General features: G+C 43.9%; 1 long non-coding RNA gene across 3 annotated transcripts; it reads right to left on the minus strand.

The window, feature by feature from the left end:
• Positions 1-7054: 7054 nt before the first annotated feature.
• LOC125719401 (uncharacterized) lies at positions 7055-12872 on the minus strand. Of its 3 annotated transcripts, XR_007385077.1 has the most exons (5): positions 12613-12756; positions 12208-12431; positions 8760-9570; positions 7721-7811; positions 7055-7360 (listed from the first exon to the last, which is right to left on the minus strand). It is a non-coding gene; the product is annotated as an uncharacterized LOC125719401 (long non-coding RNA). The 3 variants fall into 3 exon arrangements; XR_007385076.1 differs by having other exon boundaries at positions 7721-9570; positions 12700-12872; XR_007385075.1 differs by having other exon boundaries at positions 7721-9570.
• Positions 12873-25729: the final 12857 nt, after the last annotated feature.

Below are 25729 nucleotides of genomic sequence, written 5' to 3' on the forward strand. Positions count from 1 at the left end.
CACCTATGAGCAGAATATTTGTGGGAAAGCTACTGGGAGTGGCATAGGTATAAGGAGCTGAACGTCCTTGAGCACCCCAGCCAGAATTCTGGCTTGAATTCTACTGACAGCCTGTAGATCTGTTCGAAAAATGACGGATGTAAAAAAAATCACCATCAGCTCGAGGGACATTCGGCAAATCTGTCAGAAAAATACGTCGTCCACTGAACAGAAATGCTGCCAGCGGACGTCCAACCAAACTGTACGTTCAATCTTCTAAATATATATGCACACACAGAGGCATATGTAAATAATAATTAAGTCATACCAAATGTCAGGAAAACCTAATCATGAACTTTGTTTATGCATTCACATTCAAACAGAAAGGTGCCTAAATATTGTTGTTTGACTAAATATATCTTAATAGAGAGGATCTAAATGTTTTGGCAAGGCACTGTGAAATAACGTGCACTGTTCTGAACTTCTTAATTCTTTATAGTTATCTGGAGAGTTATGTGTCACAGTGTGGATTTTGTCATAAGGTTCCCCTGCTATGTGTTAAACATGCAGTGCAGCACAGATCCACTAGATTCCTGACATGCATGTTGACTTATTGCTGACTATGCCGCTCATCGCCTGGTCCAAATGCGTACAGGACCGGACAGGGCAAAGCAAAGTACTCTGTCATGCTGCACAGTGAGGCGTCTTGGCATGAACTTCGTCTTTCTTTATCCGCTTCCTCCTGACCGTCTATCAGCTGAGCTTTATGAGTCTTCGCTTTCTTTCCTGATGACCACTGCCAGAGAGCTCTTCCATTACAGATATGCCTTGATAAACGACGTCCACCTTGACGCTCGCAGATACCGTTGTCCTTGGTCACCGTGGCATCTGCTAGCTGGAGGGAAAGGTTTGGGCCGGAGCTGCGAGGACCTGTCTGTCTTTAGACAGAAGGTGGGACTTAATATCTCGTCACAGACGCCAGCCAGCCAGCTAGGCCCGAACGTGATATTCTCTCTTATTGTGCTCAGATCTCAGCACGAGACGGGTGCAGCATTCCACTTCACACACCCCACGCTGGCTAAGGGAACCCCACAGGAGCACGGCTTCATAAACAGGAAATCCTGCCACTGCAAGCTGATGAAAAGGGGGATGAAAGCCACTGATGACCCCAAAGACAGGTATTCTTTACCACAGATGTATGCAAAATACAAACAAGCGGCCTCATAATAAGCAGAGGCAGCCCTACTGGACGGCTGCCCACGTGTATGGAGGTGAATGCTTTTCATGTGGAATGCGGGGTTCCTCACGGCACAGCACAAGGGTCCCTCTAGGTATCTTTCCTAACGAATCATTTTTATGCAACGAATATTACTTGGATACAGGGCTTCAGTTTTATTGAGTCTTTGAAAGTGCATTCATCAGTACAAATGCAGTAATGGGCTAGTAAATTTTAGAAAAACAATTTCATTAGACATGCGGTCTCAAGCCTGTGGAGGAAAGGCACTGATATCAGACCTGCTTTGTAAGTTGTTCTGTGTGGGATTTTCCCTTTTCCGTCACTTTTCTGCAGACTTCTTCAGAATGCAGATGCCTTGGAACTGTTACCTGTAGGAAGGGTCTCCATGCAAGTGCCTGGGCTCCCAGGAGCCATCTGTGTCGCTGCTTTCTTTAGCGCGACCCCTCAATAAAACTCAAATCACTGGGGAAATTGTTAAGTCTTCTGCAAGGATTATTAAATTGAAAGAGAATTTATGGGTGACACTTTATGACAATTAATCAGATGGACTGATTAATAAAGACTCCCCCCCCCCCCCCATGCTAACTAGACGAATGTTGGGTTCCTGAGCGGAACGTAACTCGTGTCATTCTTTGTGATTAATTCCCCCTACCCTACTTAAAACAAAGACAGTGGAGGCACTCACTTCATAGTGGCTGAAGTGGAAAAGAAAATCTAAGTATGAAATAATGCCGGGAATACATTTCTGAAGCGTTTAACCTTGGTGGGCATTTTTGGGTGGTCACACAAAAGGTGTGACGAAAAGGGGGAGGGGCTGCAGTTGGGGATTAAAACCAAATTGGAGATTTTGAAGAATGTCACCCCCTCAACCCTGTCTGAGTGATTGGGCTGCTGTGATTAATTAGTTTGGTAAGATTTAGCAATTAGGTCAAGACTACAGCAGGAACACCGCTTTTAAAAAAATAGAGCATAATGTGAATGACTCAAGTTTGTGGCCTGGATGGAACCATACCAATCACTCCAAGACAGGAGGTGGGGTGGGGGGGGGGTACAGGGGTGACGTGGCTGAGACAGGGTGACATACGCTGGCACCTGTTAGTGGCAGACGGTGGCATTTCAAGGTTGGGCTGCTAGCACAGTGAGATCAGTTAAGCGAAGTAGCCAGGCGTTCATTTTGTGGAACTGCTGTTGGGGCCTGGTCACGGTGTTTGGCATCAGTACAACATCTTTGAGGTGGAAGAGCATACTGCGAGCCTTACTTCTGTTAACCTTGCTGTTGCTTCACTGCTTTATGTGGACAACCATAAGGAAGGAGAGGACACAGGACGACAGAAATCCTTCCAATTTTAAAACTGAACCTTTACACCTATGGGACACCAGGACCAGCTGAAACCTCACACTGACAGGAGACAAAGACCAGCTGAACCCTCACGCTGATGAGAGACAGGGACCAGCTGAACCCTCACACCAACAGGAGACAAAGACCAGCTGAACCCTCACGCTGATGAGAGACAGGGACCAGCTGAACCCTCACACCAACAGGAGACAAAGACCAGCTGAACCCTCACGCTGATGAGAGACAGGGACCAGCTGAACCCTCACACCAACAGGAGACAAAGACCAGCTGATCCCTCACACTGATGGGAGATAGGGACCAGCTGAAACCTCACACTGACAGGAGACAAAGACCAGCTGAACCCTCACGCTGATGAGAGACAGGGACCAGCTGAACCCTCACACCAACTGGAGACAAAGACCAGCTGATCCCTCACACTGATGGGAGATAGGTACCAGCTGAACCCTCACACCAACAGGAGACAAAGACCAGCTGATCCCTCACACTGACGGGGGATGGAGACTAGCTGAACCCTCATATCATGATTCATAATTATTATTTATATGATAAAATTGAGGCACGTTTTATTGCATTTATTGTAATATGACATGAATGCTGAAATAGGTGTATACCTTATAGTCCTCTGAAAGAGAGCCTTTAACAAATGAGGTTGGTACATTAGTAACACAAGCACTGATTTTCAGTATGTGGGTGAGTAAAACAAGTTTACATTAGTTCAGTGTCATCTTCCTTCAGCATATGCAACCATACGGAAAGGAGATTGTGGACCGGAATTTAGAATCTTAAATGAACCACCAGAATGGGGGATAATCAGATTCTGTTTCTGACATACAGAATTTGTTTCTCAAAATGGATTACACACACATTCTTACAGCTTTATTCTTACTTACTCCTACAATAATTACGTTACTATGAGAAGTCATCCGAAATGTGCCTTTGGGGGTCAACTTGACCCCAGGGTAGCTGTTGAAATTGTATTTAAGGAGCAATGAGGTCCAGACTAAGGTGAGGCCCTATTTACTATAATGACAAAAATCTGCTCATTTGAGTCCCTTGACATGGCTACACATGAACTTGAAAAGTGAAAAGGGGGTTGAATTACAGCCTTGGCTTTTGATGTTTAGGTGGATGTGCTATAGGAACCAACCCCACAAGCCAGAAAGGAGACAAATGGTTCCCCAGGTCTGTCAGTGGTCAGTCTTATAAACACAGCCGACAAGTGCCTCTCTCATGCCACCATAGACCCTGCCACACGACGGGCTTGGCCATGCATCTCTGACAGAGGGCTAATCCTGAGCCCAAACCCCACAGCTGCCCCGGGATGCAGTGAGCGCTGGGTGAGGGTTCGATTTCAGATGCAGCAGCGTTTCCCAATCCGGCCGTCAGGGACCAGCGGTCGCTCCACACTTTTGCTCGAGCTGGGAGGGAGCAAAAACATGGATTGTCTGTGGTTCCCCGAGGACCGGATTGGGAAACACTGAGATGCAGGACAGCGTGACGCTGAACACGTCCTGACAGAAAACGGAAGGTGTCTCCTGGAGGTAAAGGTCACTGAAGCTGGATGCTTGACCGTGAAGCTGTTTTTACTTGGTATTCTTTCAGAAATTCCACTCAGACCGGAAGAATTGACAGGTGCTATTTAAAATAATAGAGCTATTGGAAAATGTTTCTGTACAAACATGGAATTAACAGCATACTTTCACTGAGACAACATGATGGTGACAAATCTGTAAAAAAAAATGAACCCCCACGCATTCACAACATTATGGTCTCCTTTTGTGCTATATGATAAGCGAACTGCTAAGTGGCTGTAGGCATTGTTTTATAAACTAGGCATTAAGAGCTGAGGGCTCTCATATTTTGTATCAGGATTTTGAAACGCAGCTGGAGGTGATGCCCCTCCCACTTCTGTGAGCATCAGGTCACCTGACCCAGAGTCACCGGCAGCTTCCTGTAGCAGCCGCATTAGCTCACAGTCCGTGTTTCCTTAGGGGAGTCTCAGCTGGTCCAGAAGCTGCGGGGGGTGACGAGCAGCGAAGAGGACAGGATGTATAATGTCAAAGGGCAAGCTTTGAAGGTCACCTGACAGGGTGGAGATAGATGCTTCAGTGATGCAAAGGAATATCCATCCATCCATCCATCCATTCATCAATCCATCCATCCATCTATCCACTACAGTATCACGATGACAAGGAGGATTTATTCATAATTTGCACAGGAATTTAGCAATAAAAGTTTTATTAAAACAAGGAAATTCTGTCAAGACTTAAGAAATGTAGTGAGAAGTTCAAGTGTTCTTCAAAACTGTTCTGGTCTGGATTATAAAATGATTAGATAAACACTTTAAGCAAAGAATACCATTTAATGGTTAGATATTAACCCATGTACCATTTCTGTGCTGGCTAAAAGAACACCACTCAATGAAAATTATAGGAAAACTTCAAGCTCCATGTTAATAAACTTATAAATAGTAAGTTGTGACTCCTATTCTTGTCATCAACCAACCATCAAAGCAAAAGAGACCCTACATTAAAAATAAACTACAAACAAGTAAAAACGACTAAGCGTAGCCAAAATCTAATTTAGAAAATGAGGTATACACATTGTCAAAAATACTGTTGATTTGCATACCTGTCTGATTTTGACTTTATGATTTACGTCTCGCGCTGGACCAAAGCTACTTAATTAAGAGAAGGATCCGCTCGCTACTGTAATTTAGTTAAAAACCTAGGGATGCCTCCATATTAATTATTCATGTTTTTATACCTTATGACATGACTGAGAGCTTTTATTGCACGGCAACAAATAATTAGCGTAGTATGAAACCTATTTGCTGCCTGTGAAGGGATGCAGACATGAACAAAGGGAAGCAAAATTTTTCGGATGTACCTTTCGTATTACCGCCCTAGGGTTATCCCCACAACAACTCTAAATGTGCATTATTCTGACAATGTCTCAAATGCTACATATTTGTATATCCCAAACTGGATACATTCATCAAACAGGTAAGCTTTCTCATTTAATACTAAGTATTACACTTAACCACGTTGAAATGTTAAAAATAAAGGTGAATGATTCGTGATTTTTTTATGGTAAGTTTTAACCTCTGCCACCATTAAATATCTTGAATTAATTTTATTCTTCAATGTTTCGATCAAATTCAACCACAAGTGATACAGAATTATTATAAAGCTCATTTATGTTCCCACCCATGTGTGCAAAAGTGACATTATAATTGTTTTTCTCTATCTGATAAGATGCTCACGATATTTTATGTGTCAGGACAAAACCAAACTTCTTTATTGTTTTTACTATATATGGTCGTATTTAGTCTGTCAATAGACAGACGAACACAAAGTGCAAGTCGGCGTCTACAAAATTCCTCTTTTTTTTACGTTTACTTCGTGGCTAAAATGATTCTATATTGATTTCCTAATATATATATATATCTTAAGGCACCAATCTTTATCACTCAACATTCAATCTCCATAGAATACCTGTCAACTACCTTCTAAAAGAGAACAACAGTTTTAGGTGTCATTTCAAAAAAACACACAATGTTATTGTCAAATCCGACCACCAGGAATAATTACAAGAATCGACAGAGCAATCAAGTTCAATTCCGAAAAAAAAAGCGAAAGAATAAACAAACAACCGTAGAGCAAAGACAACACTAAAATATATTTTATTGTCTCAGGCCATTTTTATTTATTAACAAAAGGCTCAGGTTGTGTTTGCTGGAAGCTGTAGTCTGAGGCTTCAGAGCAGAGAAGGACAGCCACTGCAAACACACGGCAGATCCCCTCGTCTGGACCGCTACCAAGACGAGGCTGAGCGAAACAAATGTGATTTTGATCTTTTTTTTCTTTTAATTGTTTTTCTCTTACAGACCCACGCAGCGCTGTTCCTGTTTGTTTGTAAGGTGTGTTTGACCTTGCTCTGGGGTTAATGTCTCCGCAGGGTCTGTGCCGTGATTTCCTAGCTACTTCCTTAGCCTGCTGTCCAAATAAACAGAAAAGTACAAAGGTCCGACTTTCTGCTACTGTAGCTACCTGTGAACAGCGCCTCCCACATTCCCGAGGAAGTGGCCGAAGGAATTCGGTAGAAGCATGCCATTAATTAATATATAAATAAATATTTTGTTAGCGACGAGAGAAATGGGAAGCATCCAATCACTGCTAAAATCTTAACGTGAAGTAGTTAATAATTAAATAAAATATTATTAAAGACGATGAAAGTTTATGTGTTGTGCGACAACCCTGAATGAGCGTAGTTAAACATGTATAAACCTTCCTCGCCACGTTTAAGACCTCATTTCTACTTCTACTTTTGGCGGTGACCCAACAGTCACGGGGAACGACGGGCCGCCGGCCGTCGCACCTGTATGTTTCCTTCGGGTTGCCATTGCAGTCGGTTGCTTTTCATTTTCGTTGGATCCAGTTGCACAAACTTCCCCCCTGGGGGACACCCCCCCCCCCCCCCCCCCACATCGCCAAACGCATCGCCCCCTGCCGCCTTCCCCCACTCTCACGTCTACAGCATGTTCTCCTGTAACCCGACAGGAAACTGGGGGGTGGGGTTGGTCGCCAAAGGCCTGCCAGCCGCCGTACACCCCAAGGCCCTGTGACCCCTCATCATCCCCATCCCCGCTTAAACAGCAGTGCCCCGTTTAGCTTTCCAAACACACCGTGTGGCATTTTGTTAAAGCGGCTGCATTCTGCTGTGAAGATCGTCTCCTCCATGTTGAGCCGTCCTTACAGTCTCTTATGGTGCCTGTCTGCCCTGCCCTGGATAAAAAAAAGGCCTCTGAATCATCCTACGTGCTGGATCACAGTACCTTGTGATTAAAAACTGATGGAGGTCAGTCTCCGTTTCTTAGCTAGACTTGCATCTGTAGTGCCAGGTGACTCCTCTCAAAGGCCCACAGTCGTTTTGGTGATAAACAGTCGACGGGCCAGTCTTAAGGTTGTCTCTAAGCCCCCCCCCCCCCCCCCCCCCCCCACCGTCCTTTGACACTGTCCCGATGTACATGACGGTTCCTGGTGCTTCTCACAGATCCATAATTAGCAGTAGCACCCGTTAGTCCCTCCGTCTCTCACCCTCTCGTTAGCGGTCCCTGGCACTCAGAACAAGTCCAGCCACCTCACCTATAGCCCCTGGGGTCCGATCCCGATCCCCTGGAGGCAACCTCATCCAAAGGGATGCAAGGGCCCCTTTCGCACACCGGGGCCCGCAAATCTGCATGTCAAAGGGGACAGAAATAAACAGAAACACAAAGACCATTAGTGTCACAAGTATGAAACGCACAGATGAAAATTCTACAGGATAACAACACCGTGACAGTTAGAAAATACCCGGCAAAAAACGAAAGCACGGTCCTTAAGAGTATTTCTTTATTATTATGTATCGCTCTTGTTCTCCATCACAGTCGAGCACGTGAAGTCCCTCGACGTGTAGTGCGAGCATTCAGCTGAGGCTCCTCTCCCCACATCTACCGCAACGGGACTCAAGACACTCCAGTTTATTTTGCCAGCAATTCTCCCTCCCTTTGGAAAATTCCTCGTGTAATTCTGGCCCACGGGGGGCGCATCAAAACAGAATGTATTGTGTGTCATAAGGACTCATTGTAGACTGAGACACAAAGCACCGAGTGCAGTTTTTCATCCCAGTGCAGTATTTGTCTTTGCTGAGCTGCTCTCCTAGATAGAAATGTGTCCATGCCTAGAAATACATTTCTGTAATTTATTTATTGCGTCCTTCAACATCCGTGCCGTGCCATCTTTGTGTGACATACAGACGGCTTACAAAGCAGTAAGGGATGCCAAGCGGCTTTCTGCAGAAATTAAAATATTCCAATTAAGCCAGTGGCGGGGTGGAAAAAAAATCATTGATAAATTGCCAGATCAGCCTTTAAAATGTGACTGTGGGGAGAATAATATCTGTTAATTCTGCTTGCTCATTTTCAGCTCCGCCGTACTTATATATAACGCATTTCAAGAGAGTAAGGAATTAAGGAATATAGTATTGATACAGTGTATAGAAGTAATCCCCATACGATATTTCTCAGTTGATTGAGATAGAATGAATATATAATATTAATTGTGTATAATAAATGTAGATTCTTTTGTCCTCCGCACATCCCACACTCGTCGATGCTAACTGTAATTTTACCATGGCTGAAATTACCGGGAAACAAAGAATAAAAATGAAGCTAAAGTCCGCCTCCGAGCAGAGCCAGTTTTCCGCTGGGGTGAAACAGGGGCATCAGTCAATGGTGCCAAGCTCTGATAGAGAGTCCAAGTCAGCGGCTGAGATGTACGCCTCTAACCGGCAGTGGGGGGGAGGGGAGGGGTGAGCTTCACACCTTAACACAAAGCACGTGCATTAGCCTCTAATGCCAACATGTCTTCTCACTACATCAAGTCTGTCTGCTTGTTATTGTTGTTATTGGTTTCTTATGTTGGCAGTGAACAATGTACAGGACAGTTCTGTTGCATCTACGCATCTTCAAAAACCACTTATGTTTTTAATGCTTTTAATTGTCAGTGATTTAAAAAAAAAATCGGTATTCATTAACAGTTGTAATATTACTGTTGATATATTAGCTCTTAAACTAAACTATAATACGCTTCTTTCTTCCATTAAAAAAAATAACGCGCGACAGAAACAACGCGACATATATCACACTGCGGTTTGCAACTAAATTTACTCCAAATAAATAAAATACGTGCGCCGGCTAATTTTTATCTTAGCCACAAATTTGTAAGCAATTTGTCTGTAAGGGATTAAAAAAAAAAACATTTAAGGGTCAGTAGAGATTTCCTCTACTTAGGTACAATGGTGGAGACTTTTCCAGGCGGGGCAGGCTGTAAATGTCTCCAGAGACTCCTTTGTAGCTTTCTTCTGCTTCCTGCAAAAGTCTTCGGTCGGTAAGCCAGGGATGAGAGGCGCTTGCATGGGGGATGCGCGTGTCCAGATGCAAATACAAGCATCCGTCCTAAAAGAGATCACAATGGACATATATGTATATGCGGAAACCAAGACCTTATCCTAATATCTGCTCCTGTATTCAGAGTATGTCTTGTCTATTGCGCTGAGATACCAGTAGAAAGCTGCTAAACTAGGAGGCTACCAAAGGTCTAATTTAAAGTCCATTAATCACCGGTATAACTTACTATGATATCGTCTGTATTTACAAAATAGCGTAGTAACTTAAAAAAAAAAATAATAAAACACGTTGTACCCGGTGTTCTATTTTAAAGGCTTCTTTTTCTTAATTATAAGCGTGATTCGGCCTGAGATGACGATGAAAAATAAATCCCGTCACCGCGGAAAATGTGGTTCCAGTTGTACATAAGAAAAATAATATTATTGTTCAGTAGCAATAGGCCTAACGTCTTATAAAACGTATTTAAAGTGGACGTGACTGTCATTAGTAAGGTAAAGAACAATGATTCTAATTTAAAAAAACTTTTATTAGGCCTAATCATAATATTACTCAGATTCAAAAATGTGTAACACCCCCCCTCCTCAAACACTTGGATTTTGTTTTTTTCCACAGAAAGCAGTTATTTGTGAATATGCTGTTTCAATACTTATCACGGCATCTTAAATGCACATGTTCACGGTAAATGTTCGCCTTAGTAAGGAATCTGGAAAGTTGCTCGCTTACTTTTTCTTGGGTTTTTCACTAGCCGACGTTTAATTACCTTCGCGTTTACAAAACGCTCAGATAAATATGTACAGCATTAACCGAGAGTCATTGAACAGTGTTAAGAGACAAAAAGAGTTTACAAACAGGATCTGAATTAGGATATTATAGTGGCGCACCAGCAAGTACCGTGTCATATTCTCAATAATTTATTCGTGCATGGGCCCTTTAAATACAAACTACTCTCAGGCCTACATGTTATTCAAACGCACTGTGTTCGTAAGTGTGTTAGCTGGGACACTCGTGTTGATACTAATTTACTTAATTGCCGTGGGTTCCCAAAACAATGTCCCTTAAATGTAAATGGCTAAAAGACTGAATTACGCAGGCCCTTGCAAATTAAGAGAAGTTGGACACTCAAAGAAAAAGCTCCTATAGACTTCTAGGTAAAAGCATAAAAACATAGAAATAACAATAAAAAAAACGTAATATCTTTTAAGAAGATTATTTTTAAGTGAGTCAGGCAGAAGACACGGTTGACAAGGCAAATTCAGAAACACCACAGACGCTCTGTTAGCCATCTAAAGGTGGACAAAGGAGTTTATATGCAGGTTGAAGAACAGGGTTTGCCTCAGTTTGCCTGCTTAGTAACGCATATTCAAACTGAATTAAAAGGTATAGGTGTTATAATGAAGAGACCCCCTGACCACGATCACCCCGCTTTATCCACTTCTTAGTTCAAACTCCCAAAAGGTGAAACAAAGGTTATAAGTCTGTGTAACAGCGATGCGTATTTTACACGACCGTGAACATTTGATTACACCCATTTTAATTGCTACAACGACTAAATCCTGCTAATTCTAAAATAAACCGGATTTATATTCCATCTTTACAATTTTATGGTAATTTTAATCCTCTGAATTCCTTAGACAGTTTATCTTATTAAAATGTATTACGAATAGGCCAGCATATTTTCGTGCGCTTCTGAAGAGTATATGTCATGTCTGTAAATATATTGAAAATACAAAATAAAATCATTTATATGTAATAATGAATGATATATAAAGATGCTAATAATAATGCTTAAGACATTACGTCCAGACACACAATTTGAGTAGAAAAACGCAATAAATTCCAACTTCCAGTGAGTTTCTCTATCAATGTCCCTTCCTCTGAAAGCTGAGAATAACAGCGACGTGCCTAAACTTTAACGTGCTCTTATATTAATATTAAATAAAAAGTTGGTCTAAATAGTCTACAAATTCTATATTGTTTACCACAGTCTAAAATTAACGCATAACATCCGTCGCTGAATAATGGACAAAGCATCATAAAATAAAAATAAAAAACATTTATTTGATTGTTGACAACAAACTGGCGCCATTTAGGTTTTAGTGTAAAAAAAAGAGGGTACGGAATCAGCTCTCAAAAGAGAGCAAAATTCTGCGATGTTACCCCACAATGCCTTGATCTAAGAAGGTTAATGGACCTAGGTATATTGAATTTTGCTGCAGTGCAAAAAAAAGACGTTTCTGAACAGCTTCGTGCGTCCGTGCCAGATTTGCTTCCTGCCGAGTTTCTGATGGCAGGTCGGTGACGTAAGAAAAGATCAGTGGAGACAGACAGCTCGAAATATATGCTGGGATGGATAGACGGACAGATGTTGAGGCGGAACTTGGAAATATGTCCACATTATTATCTCCCTCTAACACCCACTCTGCATAAATGATAGGTTTGATTGCAACTGGCAATGACTCAAGAAAGTACTGCGATGAAAGAGGTAAGGATTTATTTCTGGACATAAATTGTAGTATGGGTAAGCTTTCCCCATATCCATTACACCAGAATAGTAGTATTTTAAGTGTAAATACGTACGCGATAGTGCATTTAGTATTTTGCGTTATTATTATTATTTTACAAAAAGAAAAATATAAAATTAGTTCAACTTACAGAGTGCACAAATCAAAACGTATAAAAACTCACCAAATTATTAAGTGGTCCGCGAATCGCCAGGTATCAGGGCATGAACCGTTCACGAGGACTGCCTCACTGAAATTTTCACTAAATCTGGTGTGGACTTAGGTGCTGACGAGCCTTTGCAATATCCAGAGGTGGGGTGGAGTGCCATACGTCTACGATGGACCGAATCTCACTGGCGTCCAAAGTGTTCTTTTCTTTCTTATTCCGCATTTCCCACCGAGGACTAACTAGAAACACAGAAGGGCATTGCACCAACAGAGAGAAAGAGAGAGAGCGAGAGACAAAAAAACAAAGTTAATGGGCACTGTGCATTGCTTGCATGTAGCGCTCGCTGTTAATTTTGCTGATTTAATGCAATAGCTTAAAATACACCTATGTTATTAACTTAGTGCATTTCAGAATATTTACCGAATAACTGCATCACTTATGGCAATATGTTGCTAAATTTGTAGATGTGTCCAATTGTTCAATAAGTAATGCACACGCATACAAAACCTTTATGCGCTCGCAGACTTGCACGCGGAGTCCCTCCCCTTCCCGTGCGAAATAGTCACTTCCTCGTAAGGTGTAACGAATCAATCTACAGTTTCCAGCAGCCCATTTTTTTCCAGCAGTCTTGGAAAGACACGTTTTAAGGATGCAAATAGTGGTGCCCACTTTTTCAGCGCGGCGAGTTCACACATCCTGCAAAATACTTGCAGCCCCCATTGTTAGCTCCTGCATCGTCGCCAGATAAAGGCTGTAGCGATGCGCACTCTTGGAAAGCGATCCCTTGCACAAGTGCAAGCGAGGGGGTCTTTCATGGGACAATGGGAAGCACGGCATGCGAGGAAGCGTGCTGATCCTGGCCCGCAGTGTGAAGGGTACCCGGCACCGTGCTTCACCTGCGCGGCTTCGGTGTTTAAGGTCAAAATATTGCTGAAAATATGAACTGTTAAAAAATACAGCGCCACAGCTTACAAAATAAAAGCTTCTCCTTCATATTCAACATTCGGAATTGACAGCATTGTATCTTAGGGTAAACAGCAAAATGCCACCAAAAAGTATCGTCTGCCTCAGCCCATTTTACTATAAAGGTGAAGTCAGCGTTATTGTATTGTAGTTTTGTTTATTTTGTAGATTGTGGCTATAGAGTATCACCACGACTACTCATTACTGCAAGTACTACTTGTAAGTTTATTACGTGTACACCCTTAATTACAACGGCAATGCCAGCAACAGTGGCTATAAAACACAATGGCACGTAAAATAATGAAACAGGTTCGTAAAAAATGCAAAGTATTTGCATGGCCGGGAAAGCGAGCACGTCCCACATGTGCGGTGAGTGTCGCTCTCCCTTTGTCGGATCGCTCAGTTACAAGAAAAAACAAGACAATTAAAAAGATTGACAGGTAGGTTTGACTGTCAGGGTGACGCTCGTAGCGAGGGGTGGAGTAAAAACGTGAAGCAGGGGGACCGACTCGATGCGTCTGTCTATCAGTTGAGGCTGTCTGAGGCGCTCCTGCAACCCTGAATGTGCGCTGCATTTTTCACGGAGGAAGACCCGAAGCCCGATCCGGTCCGATCCGCTCCCCGGAGTTTCAAATAAGACCAATTAGTCCAAGTCCGTCCCTGCGTGCGAGTGGACGTGCGCCTTTCATCTGGACCCCCTTTAACTGCGGGCTCCGCACTACATCAAGTGGCCGCATGTACCTGGAGCAGGGGTCGGGGGGCGCTCGGCGTTATTTTTTATCAGTGTCGATACAATGTAAAGCCAAGGCGAGTGTGTGATCCGCAGGACCGAAGGTGTTCACCGGCGGAGAGGCTGTCTGATCTCGGAGTGACTGACTGACTGACTGCCGTTCACCCTCTCATGCCAGTCCCTGCTTTTCCTGCGTTTCCCAGATCGCAGAGCTTTAACTTGGGAAGAGCGCTAAGGCGGAAATACAATGTAAAACATTGTTTCTCATGTGGGAGTTGTTGATGTTTTTTAATTGCTATTGTTACTATTATTATTTTAAAAACAGCGATCTCTTTCTTTCCCGGAAAGAAGACGCGACCTCAAAGTATTACCCCAAGGCTGAGCTTTTCCGATGGAAACCAGGGGAGTGAAACTCAGCTCCGATGACTGTCTATTTTTCTGCCATTAAACTGATACGCTGAGATGCGTCTCTCCTCGGTCAACATGCTCTGAGTTGGCGAAGTCATCACGTCGTAGCTATCTAGTGATACCACCAGAAGGTGTTTTTTTTTTATTTGTTACCTTTATATCAATATTTATAAAAGGAAAAAAGAAAAAAAAAACATTTTTAAAAAAAACTTGCATCGACTTGGGGACTTAAGTCATCCTTTTGAAACGATTCCAATAGACATCGATTCTAAATATTTACTCAAACAAGCACCAAGAGAAGAAACTTGCAGCGATTTATATATCCGTGTTGTTGCACTGGTTTCCTTCCTCGATCGCCAATTATTTTGATTCCTGTATGAAAAGTCCTGTGGAAAGTCTTGGACAGCAGTATGCCGAGGAGAAAGCAGCAAGCGCCCAGGCGGTCTGCAGGTAAGAGCGACTCATTGTCTCCTACAAAATCTACTTTGTTCATACATCCTGTAACCCGCAAATGCCTTATAACTGACCCATAATTTAATTTATTTGTCTGTTTAAAAGCAAAGGAGATCCTGATTATACAATAGACCGCGAATAATTAAAATGTGACGAAATAATATATAGTTCCCTTTCTCAGTTCCATAACATTACACTGTATTTAATAGGTTTATTTAAGCCCTATTTACAGTACGCTTTGATATTGAATAGGTGCAGTGTTTGTTATGTAGGTTAATGTGTACTATGCTATACAACTGTGTGTTTTCCCAAACTACCTGAGCAGATAAATGTTACACTTCGATGAAACACTGACATAAGCGGATTAACCTTACACCCAGTGTGCCGCGTTAAAAATCGAAGATAAAACCTTTAAACGATATGGCAAGTGAAACTGAAAAAGATCAACAGTTTATGTGTGATGTGTATATAACTTAAAATTCATTTAGTGTGTATACTTTTGGGTATAAATGAAGAACATAAAATATAATTTTAAGTTTTACAAGAGGCCATGTTTTGGCTTGCAGGTGATTATTTTGCATGACAAATATTTCTGATTAATTTATTGCGCATACATACGTAAATCACACGCTTTGAAAATATGCACAAATGTCGTAATTTTGGACTTTTCGTACCATTATAGAATGGAAAAAATACATCACAGTTTTTATTTTATTATTATCGTTATTTATTTTTAATTGTGATTGCGTTTCCTCGTCACTCATCGGCGAAAACCGAGGGAAGGAGGTTTCACCAAAGTAAATCCTAAATACAAGTACAGTAACCTTTCTGTCAGTGTCTCAGGCTGCCCACGTCCACTCATTGTCGTCCTGGCTACACGCACATCTCTCTGCTCACATATTTTTATTCCGCCGACTCCGTTCTATTACAAGCCTTTCGGAAAGTTGTTGTCCGGTTGTATTTTGTTTTAAAGATTTTGTTTAGTTTTTGTTTTTCATTTTTGTTATTATTTTATACATGGGATTGTAATTAATATTTAGATTTAACTTTGAATTCGAGTTAGCTTTCAGTGACCTGGACTTAAAAATGAAGTCCTCGCCCCCCGCCCTCTTTTTTTTAACAAATGTAAATGACTGACAGGGATTTGTAGGTCCGAGCTAATGAAGGGGCCTCCTTTGAAGTTTAGGCGTTAACAAGTGGAGTTGAACAAAAGACCGATATAGAATTTTAAGCAGATTTTCTAACGTGTAGCATAAGCAGACTCAACGTGAGGCCGAAGAGACACGTCTTAGAATACGGAGGGTTTGTCGCGCGAGATATTCGGTGCAGATGAAGGGAACGAGTCTTTTAAAAAAAGTGCAAAGGGACACTCGCTGTACTTATGTATTCATTTTTATTTGACAGACAGGTGCACGGATATTCTCAGGAAAGGATTGGAGAAAATAGCTAGAGGTCTGGGTGGCGGATTCGGCACATCTGAACGTCAAACACTCCAGTGGGGGTGGCGTCTTTTCTATTTATTTTGTGTTTGTTTTTATTTGAAGGGTTTAGAAATTGAGAGGCGTGATGGCACATCTGATCTGGCAGTTCCTACTTGAAATCGACCCATCAGAGCAAGGAACCTCCCAGCCCCCCCCCCCCCCCCCCTTTAAACCAACATATATGTCTCGCTTATGACAGGCATATACATCATTGACTTTAACGGTCAATCAGAAGTTGCCAGCCCTCTTTTATCCGTTACTTCCTCTAGCGCACATTCGATGCACTTAATCAACAATCCCGCAAGATGCGTTACCTGAAAGGTCGCCATGGTTACTCGGATGCCGTGCGTGTGTGTTTCCTGGGACCCGGAACGCATCCCCGAAAGGTCGTGCCTTGGCGTGTGAATCGACACCAGACAGGTGGCGCTGGCAGGCGCGCAAACGGGCCTCGTCTGCCGAAGGAACGGACCGGATCTTGGACCTGGCCAGCGTGACCTCTGCTGTGAATTAAGCGGGTCCCAGAAGACGCGGGGTGATGATGTCGTCCACCGAGACGAGGCCTCCTTGGCGTCGCCAGTCTGCCGTATTCTGTTTGGGTTTTGTTTTGTCTCGCTTCCGTTTCCCTCCCGCCTGTGATCGTCTGGGCCTAGCGTGCTGTTCTCTCTCGATGTTCGTGCTGCACTCATTTGTTTTAATACCCCCCCCCCCCCCGATAATCAGAATGTACACCTTACGTGGGCCCTAGCAACCCAAATGGCTTGTTTTTCCTCCCGTTCACGACAAACGTACTCCCTAATAACCTGTGTTTTATATCAGTGTGCTTTCACCCCGATTAACCGACTGCTTCGTTCGGTACTGGTACCCTGCAGACGAGGTCGGGAGAAGCCAGGAAAGTTTGTTTACATGCTGTTAATCCCGAATCTGCTTTTCAGACTGCGTAAATGTGATGTTTACTGGGTTACTTAATTACCTAGGGGAAAAGGTATGGTCCATACGTAGAATTCATTAGAAGGTCCAATTAACTGTAATGCTGATGGATCCATGGCAAGCTCAACGATTAACGCTGACAAATTCAGTAAGGTGTCAAGCCTGCAGTTGCTTTGATGTAATCAGGTTGATATTACGCAGTTCCTATAGCCTGTAGTGCAGCATTAACTCAATTTGCCAGTTCAGGTGACAAATGGACTTTGCTACCTGACTAATCGTGTCGTGAGGACGACGCTGCCTAATGACCTCGGTAATCCCGGCTTTTACGTGACCAGCGGTGCATCTCTCCACCTCCCATCTCGGCACATTTTAAAACCCAGGATTTGTTCTTCCCATGTGTCTCTAGTATGTAGAAATGCAGGCGTGCAGTAACTTCTACATAACTTCTAGATTTGTCATTTTCAGATGTCCGCTCTCGTCTGACTCTGTACACCAAAATGAATAAAACGGAAATCCCAATAAAAAGTTTTTCAGTAAAGGATTAATAAAAATTACAGATCACAAGAAGATTTTATTATTTTTTTATTTTTTTGCTACAAAGCAGCTGACTTTCTCGTCCCTCCCAAAGGGAATACGATGAAGCCATCACATGTTATTAGCATAATGAACTCTGTTGTGGCCGAGATTTCCATCCCTTTTAACTGGGGATGTGCTATCGGAGACCGTACTCTTAGTGACTTCACCCGCACAGGCACAACTGAGGCATCGTGCTATATTTTGGAGGGGGGGGGGTGTGTATGCCATGCAAAATAAAATGATCAAATAATCTCTCGGTTTGTGTCAGGCCTTGGGCTGTTAGCAGATTGCTGTTTTCTCTCTGATTGGCCCACTGAGGGGTCCCGGGAACCGGTCTTGTTTATTGTTGTGGAACAATTAGAGACCCCTCTTCCCGCGTCCCCCATCACAGTGCAGGCCCACGGCATTACCTCCTCTTCCGTTTAATTATTTTTGAAATCGTGGTTTTTTTCATTATCCACATTTTTTACCAGGTAATATCTCACATTCCTTTTATATTGCAAAAAAAAAGAAAGAAATGGAATGATAGAATTACTGGAGACTCACAGAAGCTTTCTTGTGGTACGTCCGATTCCCCCGAGTGTAGACTCTGTCTAAATTGGAGTTTAAATTTTCTTCTTAATAGGTGACATTGACCTGTTTAGTCAATAGCCGTTTGCTGCTACCTCTTAAAAGTAATAGTTTCATTTGCATTTGGGAGTTGTGCCAGTCCAGTATAGGAAATCAAAGAGCAGACACAAACCTCGCTGCTACTCCAGTCGCGTAACCTCCTTGTGTCTGAGGCAGCGGAAAGGGAATGTATAAAGATCGATCGGCTTGCTTTACACAGAAATATGGATCTTAAGTTTACCAAGAGTGTGGCTGCACACGCTGGGGTATTAGAGTGCTGAAGCTATTTATCTGACCGCGTTTAACCAGAAGGCCAATCACAACTGTCACTGGCATGGCCTTCAGCAGGCTCCCACATGTACCCACACCGAATGACTTTGTGCTAACTTTACCGAGACAAAACGGAGAATAATAGCCTGAACTGACTGAAATTCCATTATAATTTGTTACCTAGAAGTGAGTGAGGGCAATGTTTTTGCTAGTTTATTTTAAATTTGAACTATTTTCAAATTTTTTTTTAAAAATTTTTGAGCGTTCTGTTTTAGAGGCGAGGGAAAATCACTGTCGTGCCCCTTGAGCTGGAGATGGGAGGTTGCAGGAGATGTACAGATGTCAGCATAAATCGGAGGTGCACCCTTCCTGAGTGATCTCCTGGTCTGTGTAGAGTCCTTCACCGAATATCAAGATGAAAGCTATAGCCGAGGATCCAAACCAGGGGCTTCGTTAGGCCTGTTTTAGGCTGGCTATAACCCCCTAAAATGTTTTTTAGCCCGCTGAATGAAAGTGTATTTTTTGGCTTAAGTCATGAATGGTTTACTATCAGCCTCCCTTCCCAGTAAAGATGCAACAGCCCTATCCCTTTATATCTAACTATGCCTCTGAACCGAACTCAGGTTAATTTGTCGTAAGTTACGTAGCTATTTACTAGTGTTCTGTTGACGTCTTTAAATTACGACAGTTTAGCTACGCATCTTATTTGTTGATTCGTTTATTCACGTAGCTGGATATGTAGCGTAAACTGCTCGCCAGAGCACGAGAGCCCTAAAGCCGTAATTTGAATTTACGTGACAGTCGTAGGTCGTTGACCATTACGTCACTCTACCTCCCGCCAACATTAGCGTCGTATAATCGTAGAAATGAATAAAATGCTAATAAGATCTGCCATATTCATTAAACACATGCTGAATGACAAAAGCTCCAAATGCAGGATTTTTTAAAAGGGTAAACTTCCTGATATTATTTTTTTGAAAAAGATCATTTTGGGAGATGAGCAGCTGAGTGAGGCATCGCTAAAACCTGTTTGTGCAAAGGGAATTAAAGCTGACAGAGGAACAGGAGGGGGGGGCAAATTCTGCAGCAGCAGCTGTGACTGTGCCCATTATCCTGACAGGTGTCAATTAAGAATTAGCTGTCTGTGTGTGAAAGAAATAACACCGTACCCTTGTCACTTTGTTAGCGCTTAGCTATAGCCTCAAAATGAGCGCCGTTGCGCTAATCGATAGCCAGTGTATTAGCAATTATTTTGCACATTGATTTATGAAGGGGAGTGACTCCTACTGTGCTGTTATTAGCCCCTGATTAGATGTGCCCCCCCCCAGCCCGGGTAGCCAGGGTGAATATATGTTCCTGAGGAGGCCGGAGGTCTAGAACAATCTACAGCCAGACTCTGCCGCTAATCTGCACCTCTCCATCACTGCTCGCCGTTAACAAGACAGGCCTTGCTTATCCTGGGCGGGGGGGGGGGGACACACCTCTTCTGCCTGTGTGGCACTCGGAGGAAGAGAGACTGCGGGAAATCGAGGCCCAGCCCAGCCCGGGCCAGTCCAGAGCCCTGGATGCATGGTGTCATAAGCTTTTCAAAGGGAACAGTATTAGCCATGTGTAGCGGCGAGCTGTTCCGGAAATATCCTGTCCGTCAGCACAGAGGGCCTCCTGTCCCCGGGAAGCACAAGCGGCACAGGGTTAGGAGTAATCCTGCTAATATCCCTACTACGCCTAGAAAAAAATGTGCATGTTTTTGTACCATGTGTTTACCGTTCATTTGGCGCTACCCTTATTACAAATCAAAAACACACACACAATATAATATATACTTTATATTATATATAAAATATAAGAAGACCTGACTGTGAACTATTAAGTGTCTAAGTGACATTCTCTTTCTCTGTAGGGCCGGACTACAGGTTTCCTAAACAGAGAGGGAGCAAGCAGTGTTAGGAGACTTTTTGTAAGATCCAGATTCCCCAGCAATCGCAGGAGGTGTGCCAGATCATTATGGGATACCCTGCTACCTGGTTGTGAAGGTCCACGTTAAAAATGCGCCATTGTCACGCTGTACGGCCGTGAAGCGTGTCACTCCTGCAGGCAGATAGAAAGCACATCTCCGGCTTCTGCTTCAGCCCACAGTCCAGTTAGCCTGCTGTGTGTGGATCCGTCTCAGTCTCTTTGGGCTTCACTGCATGTTAAAGGTTTTTATTTCCTAGGTTGTAAAAGCCCCCCTCCCCCCCAAACAAAACATAAGCAGCAAAACCAGCTAGGGGTATGTTGCACAGTGTGGCTGTCCCACCCCTCTGAATGGTGTTCATTTCCACTGGCAATGTTTAGTAAAGCAATGAGTGTAATTTTCGGCCAGATAGGATATCTCAGATTGTCTACTGCAGCTGCCGGCTGTTTGTCCTTGAGATGGACAACCAGGCAGGCTGCCCCGTGCATCGGTAACAACCTGCATCTCTCTCCCATTTGCTCACTCACGCTCTCGGTACCCAGCTCATTTTTCATAACTTACGGCCACATAGTTCTTGGAAAATGAGTAGAGAAATTGACAACTTTTTCTCTCCACAGCCAAATGCCATTTTTCTGCGCCCCTTTACTTCAAGGTGTTTTTTTCCTTTATTTTTTTCGGTAAAAGTGCTTGAATTATAGCAGCATATTAAGGTCTTATGCTTGCTGATAGTGGGATCATATCCAGTTGTTTTAAATTCAATAATAATGATAATAATAATAATAATAATAAATAACTATTATTATTATTATTATATAGAGTTTCATCTGCAATCTGTTTTACTGTCGTCCGTTATGGCTATTAAATATTAGAGCAACATTTCCTTGTGAAGAATGACGAGGCGAGAGCGACGGTTTACCGTAGACTGTGGTTAGAAATCAGAAGGAGGGAAATTATACATTTTACACCGACAAAGTGCAATAAGGTTAACCTACCCCCTGTAGCTAATTAATGTATGCAGGTGCTGACATCGCGAAACAAATGAAAATATAGCTGTGAAATGTCTCTTCCTGTTTACGCTGACACCCCCACGCTTACATGCTCGGTGTCGGGTTTCATCTGTATTTTGGAAGGCCCCCCCCACAATATCTCACTGAGATGCACACCTTGAAAGCTGTGGGCTTTCGTGGCCTTTTCTGCAAGGGGGGCTTGACCCCCGGCTGACCACTGCCTTCCCCCAACATGACCCTTTCTCCATGACCATGCAAGTCATCCCCGGTTTATCTCGCGTGCATGAGGGACTCGAATTAACGTAAACAACCATGAAACTGTGGATACGGTGGATACCAGGTACATCCCGGAGTTCCATGACAATCCTGTGCATCAGATTTTTTGTCGACAAATTTTTTTGAGCCGTCTGTCTTACTTGTTCTTCCAATGCTGCCGTTTATAGCCGTAGCTGCGTTTGTGTACCTGTGGGCTAAAGTGTCACAAGTGAAGATGTTAGGCATTGTTGTGGCTGCGGGGCAGGATGGGAGAACGTGCTAGAAATGGCTTGTTTGTATACACTTCTGTAGGCTGATTTCGACTGTGAATGAAGATGACAAAATTCCTCTAGGTGAACTCCTTGAAGGGAAACTTTATTATTTTTTTTGAGGGGTCTGATTCGGAGGGGGGGGGGCACTCAGAGGTGTGGCCTTGACTAACACTCAACATTTGTCTGTAGCTCGGAGGTGCAATATCAAAGATAGCACTTTTTAGAAATATTTCCCACGTCTCGCAGCTGGTGACAAAGCCCCCCACTGTGCCCAGCTAACAGCAGAAAGGCGTATTTGCACACTCCAGCTATGTTGGACTTTCTTCATCCGCGGGTTTGCTCGCCATCCTCCGTGTCTATACATTCCGCTGCAGATGTGTAATGAATATATAATTTTAAAATCTCTTTTGAAATGTCGTATTTTTAGCACAGCGGAGCATTGCGGAGAAGTCTCCGCCCACCCGGGTTTGAATGCGTCGGATAGTAGCGCTGGGCGGCACGTTACCGGGGCGATGGGGCCGGAGTACTAGCAGGCGGCGTTGCCGTGACGAGCACGCCCTTTTATGGAGCTGCAGCGCTAATAAAGGGCCGCTTATTGCCCAGGCAGAGAGGAGAGCCCCAGAGGTGGTCCTCTCCGGCCGACACTCATCACTCACGCCTAATGATACCCCTCCCCTCCCCCCCCCACTTTGCGAGGAATCCTGAGCCGAGTGCAAATCAAGCAGGGGTCGTCCGCAGTTCACGACCCCCGGGTGGCGATTCCTCTGGTGGGTCCCCGAGGCCTCGGGCCTCCCTGCCGCATCCCGCGAGCTCTCTGGCTGCGCGGAGTGTGTGAGCGCGCGTGCATGCGAGCGTGATGTCGCCGTGCCAGTGATTTCGCTTTATCCAAGAAAGATATAAAACATATTAAAAAGAAATCTATATACATATATGTATATGAGCTCTTTTTACGCATAAGTGTTGGGACTCAGTGTGTGGTCTTCTAAAGTCCTCTCCAGTATCTTATCTCTCACAGGGAGAAAAGATGTTTTATAAATTCAGCGCAGGCCCGACTCTTCCTGGTGTCATCACAGAAAACTTAAAACTCCTACAGTCTGTTAAATAATCTTCATTGTTATTTTTTTAACCCCCCCCCCCATTCCTCTCTCTTGCCGTACTCCCTCTTCAGCCACAGTTGCCATGACAACATATTGTTAACTCTTAATGTTAATACGCTTCAGTGGACCATCGTGTTGTCTACCGCGACCGAGTGTGTTACTCTATTGTATGCAAGTCGGCATTGCGTGTGTGTGTGTGTGTGTGTCTGTGTGTGTGTGTGTGTGTGTGTATGAGAAGAGAGAGAGAGAACGGTCGACCAGGAAGGAAGGGATTGCATATTCTGGGAAATGATTTTTTACACATTTACCATTTTTAATGCTTATTAGAGCTAATTTTATGTTGCTTCGTTTTATTGGCCGTTACTGTATAAAACTTAAGCTGCTGAGAAATTATTGTTTTTGGGGAGGGGGGGGGGGGGGGGGGGGGGGGGAGGGGGGGGTGATTTGAAAGCAAATTCTGGGTAAGAGGAAAACAAGTCTACTCACATATCTAACTTTATAAATGTGCCTCTTATTCCTCTGGGTTACTGGGCAACATAGTGGGTCGAATCTGGCCTGGTTCTCTCAGTCCAGCCCAGTACCAGCACAGGCCAGAACCGTGTCCGAGAGTTTTGAGTATTAAAGAGAAAGACGGCAAAACTCGCCGAGCTGCTGCTTTAGCTCCTGGTTTGAAGGTAAGAGTATTGATTTGCTTTTATTCAGTTACTTTTTTTTGCAAATAGGCATCATTTCATGAAAGAGTAGTGAGTCTGAAGACGAGGGGTGTGTTTCGGGTGTATGTCGGGGGGGCTACCAAAGGCATCCCGCCTTTTCCTAAAGGTTTACATCACCTGCGTGTGGCCCTGGATCATTGTGCGTGTGTGTGTGTGTGTGTGTGTGTGTGTGTGTGTGTGTGCGCATGCGCGCAGCTCACAGACCGCTTCGGTTCACACAGCCCTGACCGCTTTAACTCGGCCTGCCCTTTGTCTCGCACAGCCTTTTTTCTGTAGGTCATAAATCGTTGCTTTAAAAAACCAGCCCTTTTGTGTATCGGGCCTTTTTTTTTTGCCATGTGTTACACGCAGAAGCTATTTTTCATATAACAGCACAGCCCGTTTTGGTAGCTTTTTTTTTTTTTTTGTTTCGTTTTTGGTCGGGAGGGATTGGGGACGAGAGAGACCAAAAAATGCTAAATCCTTATATAAAGGGCACAGACTCGGCCCATTGCCAAAAAAAAAAAGAAGTTGATTTCCTTTTCCAGGGCAGCCATAGATCAGCAGGCCTCCCAGCTGCAGTGTCACGGGCTGACAGAATGACATGTGTCATTTATCAAAGGGGCCAGGCCTTGGGAAACGCACATGACAAAGCCTGAGAGAGTTCATTCCACACGCCCCCAACCCACCCCCCCCCTGCTTCGCCTGTTGCCAAAAAAAAGGCCTGTAATGTTTCTGTCATCCCAACACCAACGCTCTCCTCCTCTCACTCCCCCCCCCCCCCCCTTTTTGTATTTTTAACTGTCTGTGTGCTGCTGCGAATGTCCGGATGGTTCTGTTTTGGGTCTCTTCTCGGTCCTGGACCGTGCCTGAACCGTCTGCCCACATCGCTTACGTTTAACCTGCACATTCAAAATGAATGAACTGAGGAGCGAATGATGTAAGATGACTGAATAAAAGTTCTATTACGCTGAGGCCTTTGGAACGTCATGCTCTAAATCACGGACTCCAATTGGCGTTTAATTCCAGTTTGTTCATTTAATTCTAAGCTTGTTGTTGAAATGACATTTTTTGAACATTATAGGTACTTTAAGGTGAGACGATAAGTGTTTTCATGAGAATATATGTGTGTAAATTTTTGTTTCCTTCTTCCCGTAACGCTGGAGATGCTTTGCTGGTCCAGGAGTTGCATCTTCCAGGTCAAAAGGATACACGTACGTTAGTGGGGTGCATAGGCTGCGTCTGAAGTGAGGGGAGGGTATGGGAAGCTGGAGGAGTCTGTAAATACAGACGTACATCTGCTGAATGAGGGAGCCCCTGGACCGGAGCAGGCTGGGTTACGGGGAGAACCGGTTGGGAAAGTGGCCCACGAGAGACTCGGTGGGGTCGAGCTTATAGCGTTCCACGCGCACTCGCTTCCCCTTCCCTTCCACTAAAAGATCCGCCGCATCATTAGGGGGGGTGGGGGGGGGGGCATATTCAATCTTGTGTTGCTGCGAGAAAATAGCTCAGACAGGTCAGAAATAGTTCAGCCTGGTATGCAGCGGGAGTGAGTGATGGCGGCGATGGCTCCTCTGTCTTCCACACCACCTGGGCCTGAGTTCGGCGGGTCACTGTCAGCGTTTCTCACGTAATGAAAATAAAGAATGAAAAAGGAGGGGGCAGAGAGAGAGGGAGAGAGAGAGAGGGAGAGAGAGAGAGGGGGAGTGGGAGGGCGGGCTTTTTACAGCTGATCTGTTGTGCATGCCTACCTCACACACACACACGCGCTCTCCTCCATATGCACACCTCTCTCCTCCTCCTTTGTCTCTTCCTTTACTCATTCTTCCTCTCGTTCTCTCTT

This window comes from Brienomyrus brachyistius, chromosome 23, assembly GCF_023856365.1.
Source record: "Brienomyrus brachyistius isolate T26 chromosome 23, BBRACH_0.4, whole genome shotgun sequence".
Lineage (NCBI taxonomy): Eukaryota > Metazoa > Chordata > Actinopteri > Osteoglossiformes > Mormyridae > Brienomyrus > Brienomyrus brachyistius.